The following is a 9,002-nucleotide window of genomic DNA, read 5'->3' as shown; positions in this document are numbered from 1 at the left end:
AAACGGCTCAATAAAAAGAAGCACACAGGATTTTTTTTAAGGACCTTAATTAAATTAGATTAGGATTTTCATTTATTTGAGTTTGTGTGAGTGTGTGAGTGTGAGTGTGTGTTAATAAGACATTTAGACTCTCTGGATTTCAAGCTATACTAACACACACCCTCAGTACAAATTTAAAGCTATAGATTATAGATCATCCAAAAATTAAAATTACTGTAAAATACTTTAATCATCCTCGTCGTTTCATGGAACACTATCTTCATTTAATGTTTAATTTGGTGTATATATGTATATCAAAATATATATATTAGGGCTGCCCGATTAATCGCAATTAACATGAAATCGCGCTTAAAACGATTATGCTTATGGCGATTATGAAATCGCATAGGCTGCGATTATTTGTTATGCGCAGCTTGTCATTGATGTACGGCTCTGTAAACGCTGCTCCACCTGAAAGCACTGTGAGTTATTGCTGCTGTTATTGTTGCTGTTATTGCTGCTGTTGGTTATTGCTGCTGCTGTTATTGCTGCTGTTGGTTATTGCTGCTGCTGTTGGTTATTGCTGCTGTTATTGTTGCTGTTTTTTCTGCTGCTGCTGTTATTGCTGTTGCTGCTGTTATTGCTGTTGCTGCTGTTATTGCTGCTGCTGCTGTTATTGCTGCTGCTGCTGTTATTGCTGCTGCTGTTATTGCTGTTGCTGCTGTTATTGCTGCTGCTGCTGTTATTGCTGCTGCTGTTATTGCTGTTGCTGCTGTTTTTTCTGCTGCTGTTATTGCTGTTGTTGCTGCTGCTGCTGTTATTGCCATTGCTGCTGCTGTTGGTTATTGCTGCTGTTATTGCGGCTGCTGTTTTTTCTGCTGCTGCTGTTATTGCTGCTGCTGCTGCTGCTGTTATTGCTGTTGCTGCTGCTGCTGTTATTGCCATTGCTGCTGCTTTTATTGCCATTGCTGCTGCTGTTATTGCTGCTGTTGGTTATTGCTGCTGCTGCTGTTATTGCGGCTGCTGTTTTTTTCTGCTGCTGTTATTGCTGTTGCTGCTGTTATTGCCGCTGCTGTTTTTTCTGCTGTTATTGCTGTTGCTGCTGCTGCTGTTATTGCCATTGCTGCTGCTGTTGGTTATTGCTGCTGCTGTTATTGCTCCTGCTGCTGTTATTGCTGTTGCTGCTGTTATTGCTGCTGCTGTTGGTTATTGCTGCTGCTGCTGTTATTGCTGCTGCTGTTATTGCTGCTGTTGTTGGTTATTGCTGCTGCTGTTATTGCTGCTGCTGTTGGTTATTGCTGCTGCTGTTATTGCTCCTGCTGCTGTTATTGCTGTTGCTGCTGTTATTGCTGCTGCTGTTGGTTATTGCTGCTGCTGCTGTTATTGCTGCTGTTGTTGGTTATTGCTGCTGCTGCTGTTATTGCTGCTGCTGTTGGTTATTGCTGCTGCTGTTATTGCTGCTGCTGCTGTTATTGCTGCTGCTGTTGGTTATTGCTCCTGCTGCTGTTATTGCTGTTGCTGCTGTTATTGCTGCTGCTGTTGGTTATTGCTGCTGCTGCTGCTGTTATTGCTGCTGTTGTTGGTTATTGCTGCTGCTGCTGTTATTGCTGCTGCTGCTGGTGTTATTGCCGTTGCTGGTGCTGTTGGTTATTGCTGCTGCTGTTATTGCTGCTGTTGTTGGTTATTGCTGCTGCTGCTGTTATTGCTGCTGCTGCTGGTGTTATTGCCGTTGCTGGTGCTGTTGGTTATTGCTGCTGCTGTTATTGCTGTTGCTGCTGTTATTGCTGCTGCTGTTGGTTATTGCTGCTGCTGCTGCTGTTATTGCTGCTGTTGTTGGTTATTGCTGCTGCTGCTGTTATTGCTGCTGCTGCTGTTATTGCCGCTGCTGTTATTGCTGTTGCTGCTGGTGTTATTGCCGTTGCTGGTGCTGTTGGTTATTGCTGCTGCTGTTATTGCTCCTGCTGCTGCTGCTGCTGTTATTGCTGCTACTGTTGGTTATTGCTGCTGCTGCTGCTGTTGGTTATTGCTGCTGCTGCTGCTGTTATTGCTGCTGCTGTTATTGCTGTTGCTGCTGCTGTTGTTATTGCCGCTGCTGTTATTGCAGTTGCTGCTGATGTTGGTTATTGCTGCTGTTGCTGCTGTTATTGCTGCTACTGTTGGTTATTGCTGCTGCTGCTGCTGCTGTTATTGCCGCTGCTGTTATTGCTGTTGCTGCTGATGTTGGTTATTGCCGCTGCTGTTATTGCTGTTGCTGCTGATGTTGGTTATTGCTGCTGCTGTTGGTTATTGCTACTGCTGTTGGTTATTGCTGCTGCTGTTATTGCTGCTGTTGGTTATTGCTACTGCTGTTATTGCTGCTGTTGGTTATTGCTGCTGTTATTGCAGTTGCTGCTGATGTTGGTTATTGCTGCTGCTGTTGGTTATTGCTGCTGCTGTTGTTGCCGTTGCTGCTGCTGTTATTGCTGCTGCTGCTGTTATTGCTGCTGTTACTGTTATTGCTGTTGCTGCTGTTATTGCTGCTGTTACTGTTATTGCTGTTGCTGCTGCTTCTGTTATTGCTGCTGCTGTTGGTTATTGCTGCTGCTGTTATTGCTGCTGCTGCTGTTGGTTATTGCTGCTGCTGTTATTGCCGTTGCTGCTGATGTTGGTTATTGCTGCTTCTGTTATTGCCGTTGCTGCTGATGTTGGTTATTGCTGCTGCTGTTGGTTATTGCTGCTGCTGCAGAGCAAGTACATGGACTTGTTACTGTCAATACATACACTGATCAGCTGGTGGGAGCATGTAAGACATACTGCTTCATAGGGCTGTAATCTCCCAGTCGATTATTTGGTCGATACGTTCTGGCTCAAACAAAATTCTGATTGGTAGATTATTTGACGCGTTCATTTCATTAGTTTTGTCGCGTTCATTTCATCAGTTTTGCCGCGTTCATTTCATCAGGTGGAAAGCACTAATTGCTAATGGGGGTGTTTTCAGAGCACCGCTGTTTCACAGGTAGCAGCTAACAGTCTGTCTTCAGAACACCCCCCTTGTTTTCACGTCTTTTGGATTAGCCCAACCCGCTACTGGAGAAGAGAGACAGATTGAAGAAAGTAGGCTACTAGAAGGTTTGCTGAATATTATTACTTGATCTGGTTTGTTTAATAAATATTATTTTTTTATTAAAGTGAACGTGCCTTTTGTGTTTAAGAGTAAAAGCTTTAAGTTAATAGTCTATTCGTGTCTCAGCCGCGAAGCTGAGCTTCTATGTTCGCGAGCTGCACAGAGCGGCTGAAATCATAGTGTCCGTCAGTTATAATACATATGACAAAAACAATTGTCTAAATTATGTTACATATTCCTCAAAAGTTCTTGTCATGATATCACTAGTTGACAACATAGTACTATTTTCGGAAATCATAGGCTCTGATCTGATATTGCGCAGGTGCACGTGAAGCAACGCTGCCAGAGCCGACAGACTCGTGTGTCAGACTCATTTCAGTGCAAAATAATTACGTCAAAAACGATTTAATACTGCAAATAGCCTTCTAGTTTTTTATGTTTATTTATAATTCATTTAGGCGGACAACAAGGCGCACAGTGCGCAGCTAATTCATTTAAAGTGTTTTTTTTCCTAACGTCATTTTTAGTCGATTTTTAGTCGAAAATTTCAGGACTTTAGTCGACCAAGATTTTCTTTGGTTGATTACAACCCTACTGCTTCAGCACAAATAGCATACAATTACCAGTAGCAGATCTATACAGGTGGAGCTGGAGAAGGTGCATTTCGATCATTTTTTTATTTTATTTTGTCCATTTACTGGTTTAAGTTTCCAAGACTGAGGCTTAAAAAATGTTCCCCTATCTTACAAACTCTAATGTTTCAGACAAACAGTTCTGCAGAAACACAAAATGAACAAAATGCTTGATGTTATCAAGTGATTAGCATGAGCTAAAATGATCAGTTACAATGAATTATAACTATCTCCTGCTGATCAAGCACCTGGAAATCATTTTCTATGTTTTGTGAATGTAAATAATGAAGCTGTCCAATTCAGTCTAAAGTTTCTTATTCTCAAAACAGTGTAAATCCGACTGGTTGCAAACCAAGTGCCCTTCTTTGTTTGTGTGTTTTTTAATCTCATATTTCATGAAAGAAACTATATTTTGCATAATGAAAATGAAGACTATTTTAGGGTAATCGTATTTTTTTGCATATTTTTATGACATTTTGACCACACATTTTATTGCTGTAATGTGATAGTCATAGTCTGGACATGTTTTTGTGATTAAACCGATAATAAAACTGGCCTAGTTGAGCACAGCTGCCTTTTTCTTATTCTCAAAACTGTAAATAGTTCTGATTTGTTTTGTGGGTATTTTAAAGAATAAGCGGAGAGCTTATTTTCTCATATTATCTCATATTATTAGGTTCTGCGATGTGTGTTACATTGAAATGAAGTCTGGGAAAGCATTATCAGTAAGTCTGCTGGGATCGGTGTGAAATTCACACGAGTTCCTTCAAGAAACTGACCTTCTTAACCTCTAAAGGAACTTCAGCACGTTATGACAAACCATGAGCGTCAGCTTTTGACTCACTCTCTGTATGAGTGACCCAAGATCAGTTAAAATTCTGGAACATGTCTGTTATTTCGATTCGAGCGCTGGTGGTTTCTCTGGGTGGATGTGGGCAGCTGAAGCCAACAGAGCCACGAGAAAAGAAAGTCAATAAACTTTGAGAGGGTTTTTCTCTGCAACACGGACTTCCTCCCGCGCAGGGGAAACACACATTCACACACAGCTATCGACAGCACGATCTGGACAGTCTGGTGTTACAGTAAATTCAGGTGGAGCACCTGCCTGATAAGAAAGAAAGACTTTTGACGCTTCCGTTTCATCTGGTCCACACCCACATTATTCATGAGCGAATAAAATGCACGTTTCAGTTCACAACTTTAAATTCTTTAATAACTGAATACTAATAAAATCGACTTTTCAGGGTCAAATTGGGGATCGATCCGTGTGCGTTCAGAAGAGAGAGTTTACAAGGTGTTTACAAGGAAACATATTTCTATATTTGGTTGAGTTAGTGTAATTATATATTTAAGTACTGAGTAATATTAATTAACATGTACTTACTATAGGGTTAGGATAGGATTAGGGTTTGGTTGAGAGTTAGTTGCATGTAATTATGCATTAAGTACATGTAACATGTAACAGCTCCTTTGTGGGAAACGCTGAAAAAAGACCAGGTGCACAAAACACACACAATACATTTAGTGTTATAGTAACATGATTTATAGGATTTATTAATATTTTGTTTTAACTTTTTTTTTTTTTTTTAACTTTTTTTTTATTAGTTTTTTGTATTTCAACTTTAAACTCATTTAAAAGTTTTAAAAGACCTAATGGTTAGGGTTTATAATAACAGCACTGGTTACATCCTTAATGACAAAATCATATTTCATATAAGCTGCAGACCTACTGGTTGAAGTCGCCAGGACTGAGGCTTAAAAATAGTTTTATCTTATAAATTCTAATGTTACAAACAAACAGGTCTGCAGAAACACAAAATTAACTTTGCTCGATGTTATCAAGTCATTTGCATGAACTAAAAACACCAGTAACAATGAATGATAACTATTTCCTGTTTATCAGTAACCCTTTCCTGCTGATCAAGCACCTGGAAATCATTTTCTTTAATTTGTGCATGTAAATATTGCTTGTTACGAATCTTTCAAGCCGTTCAATTCTGTCTAAAGTTTCTTGTTCTCAAAACTGTGTAAATAGTTCTGATTAAAATGCATGTTTGTTTTGTGAGTATTTTAGAGTATAAACGCCCTTCCTCATGTTTTTCTCTGATATATTTCATCCCAAAAGTGAAAGACATTATATTTTTGCATAACTATTTTAGGACCATCACATCATTTTTGACAATTAAGCACATTTTGACCATACATTTTATTGCCGCAATGTGAATTTATTTTAATTGAAAGCATGTACGCATCTTAGTCTGGACATGTTTTTGTGATTAATCCGATAATAAAACTGGCCTAGTTGTGCACAGGAATATTTTCTTGGGTTTCCAAGCCCTCTTTTCTGAAACTTTTCATTTTGCTGAACCTAAAAATAAAAAATAATAATGAAGAAAGGCATGAAAAGAAAAAAGCTCTTATAAAAGACAGAAACTGAAACTCTTTTCTTGTCAAATCCGCCCACGTTTCCTGAACGCTTCTCTCTCTCTCTCTCTCTCTCTCTCTCTCTCTCTCTCTCTCTCTCTCTCTCTCCTCTAACAAAAGACCAGTCAGAGAGAAAGGTACAGGAAAAAGACTTAAACTAACCTCCCCTGTTAAAGAATACCAGAACAGTTACACATGTGGTCTCGTTAGCTAAAAATGTTGACATGGAAACCATAGCACATACGTTACATGTGCGACATCAAAGGAAAAGAAAATGACAAGAAACAGAAAGAAAAAAGCCAGATGAAAAGCTCTTGTCAGAGTCTGTTCAGTGCTCGTTGCACCGCAAATGCTTCGACCGCAGAAGTGGAAAGTTTCCATGTCGCAGGTCATAAACTGTTTCACTGTTCAGTCCTGATGTCCACTGATCGAACGGCAAACCTACTATACAAGCGCTGGATTCTTAATGGGTTACACTTTATTTCAAGGTGTCCTTGTTGCAGTGTAATTATATATTTAAGTACTGAGTAATATTAGCTAACAAGTACTGAATATAGGGTTAGGATTAGGGTTTGGTTGAGGGTTAGTTGCATGTGAATATGCATCATTTAATGTTATTACTATGGTAAGAACATATGTAACAAGGACACTGTAAAATAAAGTGTTACCTGCTTTTTTTTTTTTTTAAGCATGCTACTAAAATAGACCCTTTTTTAAGCTTGTTTTTGCCACGGAATATTGCAACTTTTTATCTCACAATTCAGACTTTTTTCTTGCACTTGCAAGTTTACCACAATTCTGATTAAAAAAAAAAAAGTAAATTGCGAATTACAAAGTCTGAATTGTGAGATAAAAAGTTGCAATTACCTTTTCTATGTACTTTTACAGTTCTGTTTTCCACATAAAAAAAATATTTCTAAAAAAAACCATCAGCAATCCGCCTTGTTTTTCAATCACCTGTTATATATAGAACCACATTTCACCATCCAATCATTTCCAGATGGACTTTTTTTTCTCTCAATGAACATTTTACAGATTGCTAAAGTAAAATGACTGACTTTTGATTGCATGACTTTAGAACCATGGCAAATCTAGAGGAAAAGCATTGGAGATTATTGAGGTCTCAGGAAAAATAAAGCATGGGGACATAAAGTCTCTATTTAATCTCATCGTGTAGTTGATGCAATTGTAATATTAAAGATATCTCATCATTCCTATGGAAAGTTGAACTTTTGGCCTCCTTCCTGGTGCTTCATGCAATGAAATATCAAGGTTTTGCTTGTTGCTTTATTGTAATACACACAAACAATAACACGCGCACAATTGCACAGTGAAACGACATCTTTCCATCTCCACCATCGTATGTTTCATTAAGATTATATGACTGAGATATTCCTCGTAATGTGCGTCTCAGCACGAAATGGCGGTTCTGGTTTCCAATTGTTCAATAATGATCTATCTGCCAATTCAACACCCGCCGCAATATGAATAAAACATAAATGGAGGGCGGCGAGGCAGTTTTACTGTATAGCTTTGCTTGTCAACTGCTTTGAAGAAAAAAAAAATTCATAATATGATAAATGTTGGTCTATACTTTTAGAATCAACCACAATAACCAAGAGATGTCCAAGAGTCCGCTAAAACACACCGTATGGATGTTGATTTGCAGTAAAAGCACACGAGACGTTTAGCATTCATGTTCCCTGCTGTGAGAGTGACTCATGTGTGTTATAGCATAATACTTTTCTCTTTCTCATTTTAGACAGAGGATTTCTTTTATAACAGTAAAGTAACCGACCATTGCAAATGCATGTTTTCAGATCGCTCAATTCATTTAAGCATTTAAGCAAATATCATCAAACAGCATATAGAGCACGATATATCGCCACCGTATCCGTATCGGCCTAGTGAGAAAATGTGACTGATATATTAAAGCTGATAAATAATGTATTATTTCCTTCAGCTGAGATGCTTCAGATGTGCACTGTTCAACATGATGGTTTTAAATTGCTTGAAATATGATTGGAATCACTTCAAAAAAGGAAAATACAGTGAAATGCAACATGTCTGTCATATCGGCTACATAAAATCACAACGAGAACATTGTAATTGTGAGTTAGGGACATGGATTTTAATGATGAGACTTTTGATTTTGTGATCAGGCTCTCAGAAAATTATATAAAGATTTAGATTTATCGGCCGATATATCGGTTATCTATGGAAGCTTGTTTCCGCCACAGAGTGAACAAGTAAAAAATGTAATTGCGACTTTTTAATCTCACAATCTCACTTTTTTTCTCAGAATTACGTGATATAAAGTCGCAATTGCAGGTTATAAAGTCAGAATTGCGTGATATAAAGTCGCAATTGTGTGTTATAAAGTCAGAATTATGAGATATAAACTCACAATTGCGAGAAATATACTTGAAATTCTGATTTTTTTTCTCAGAATTGCATGTTTATATCTCGCAATTCTGACTTTATAATACGCAATTGGGAGATATAAAGTCAGAATTGCATGATATAAAGTCACAATTGCGCAAAAGTCAGAATTGTGAGATATAAACTATTCTGAGGTAAAAAAAAAAAAAAATTCTGTCTTTTTTTCCCTTAGAATAGTGAAATAAAGTCACAATTGCGTCATATAAAGTCAGAATTCTGACTTTTTTTCTCGCAATTGCGACTTTATATCACGCAATTCTGACTTTATATCTCACAATTGTGAGTATATCTCACAATTGTGAGAAAAGATATCAGAATTGCGAGATATAAACTCACAATTGTGAGATATAAAGTCAGAATTGCGTGATATAAAGTCGCAATTGCGAGAAAAAAAGTCAGAATTCTGACTTTATATGACGCAA

At 38.0% G+C, this 9,002-nt stretch overlaps 1 protein-coding gene across 1 annotated transcript in view; it reads right to left on the bottom strand.

Moving 5' to 3' along the window:
* The window catches only part of kif5ab (kinesin family member 5A, b), a 581,587-nt gene that overhangs the window by 51,792 nt on the left and 520,793 nt on the right, over nt 1-9,002 (bottom strand). The gene's annotated exons all lie outside the window — the stretch shown is intronic.

This window comes from Squalius cephalus, assembly GCF_949319135.1.
Source record: "Squalius cephalus genome assembly, chromosome: 10".
Classification (NCBI taxonomy): domain Eukaryota; kingdom Metazoa; phylum Chordata; class Actinopteri; order Cypriniformes; family Leuciscidae; genus Squalius; species Squalius cephalus.
Note: the sequence above shows the minus strand (reverse complement) of the source record. Positions and strands in the feature narration are given on the sequence as shown.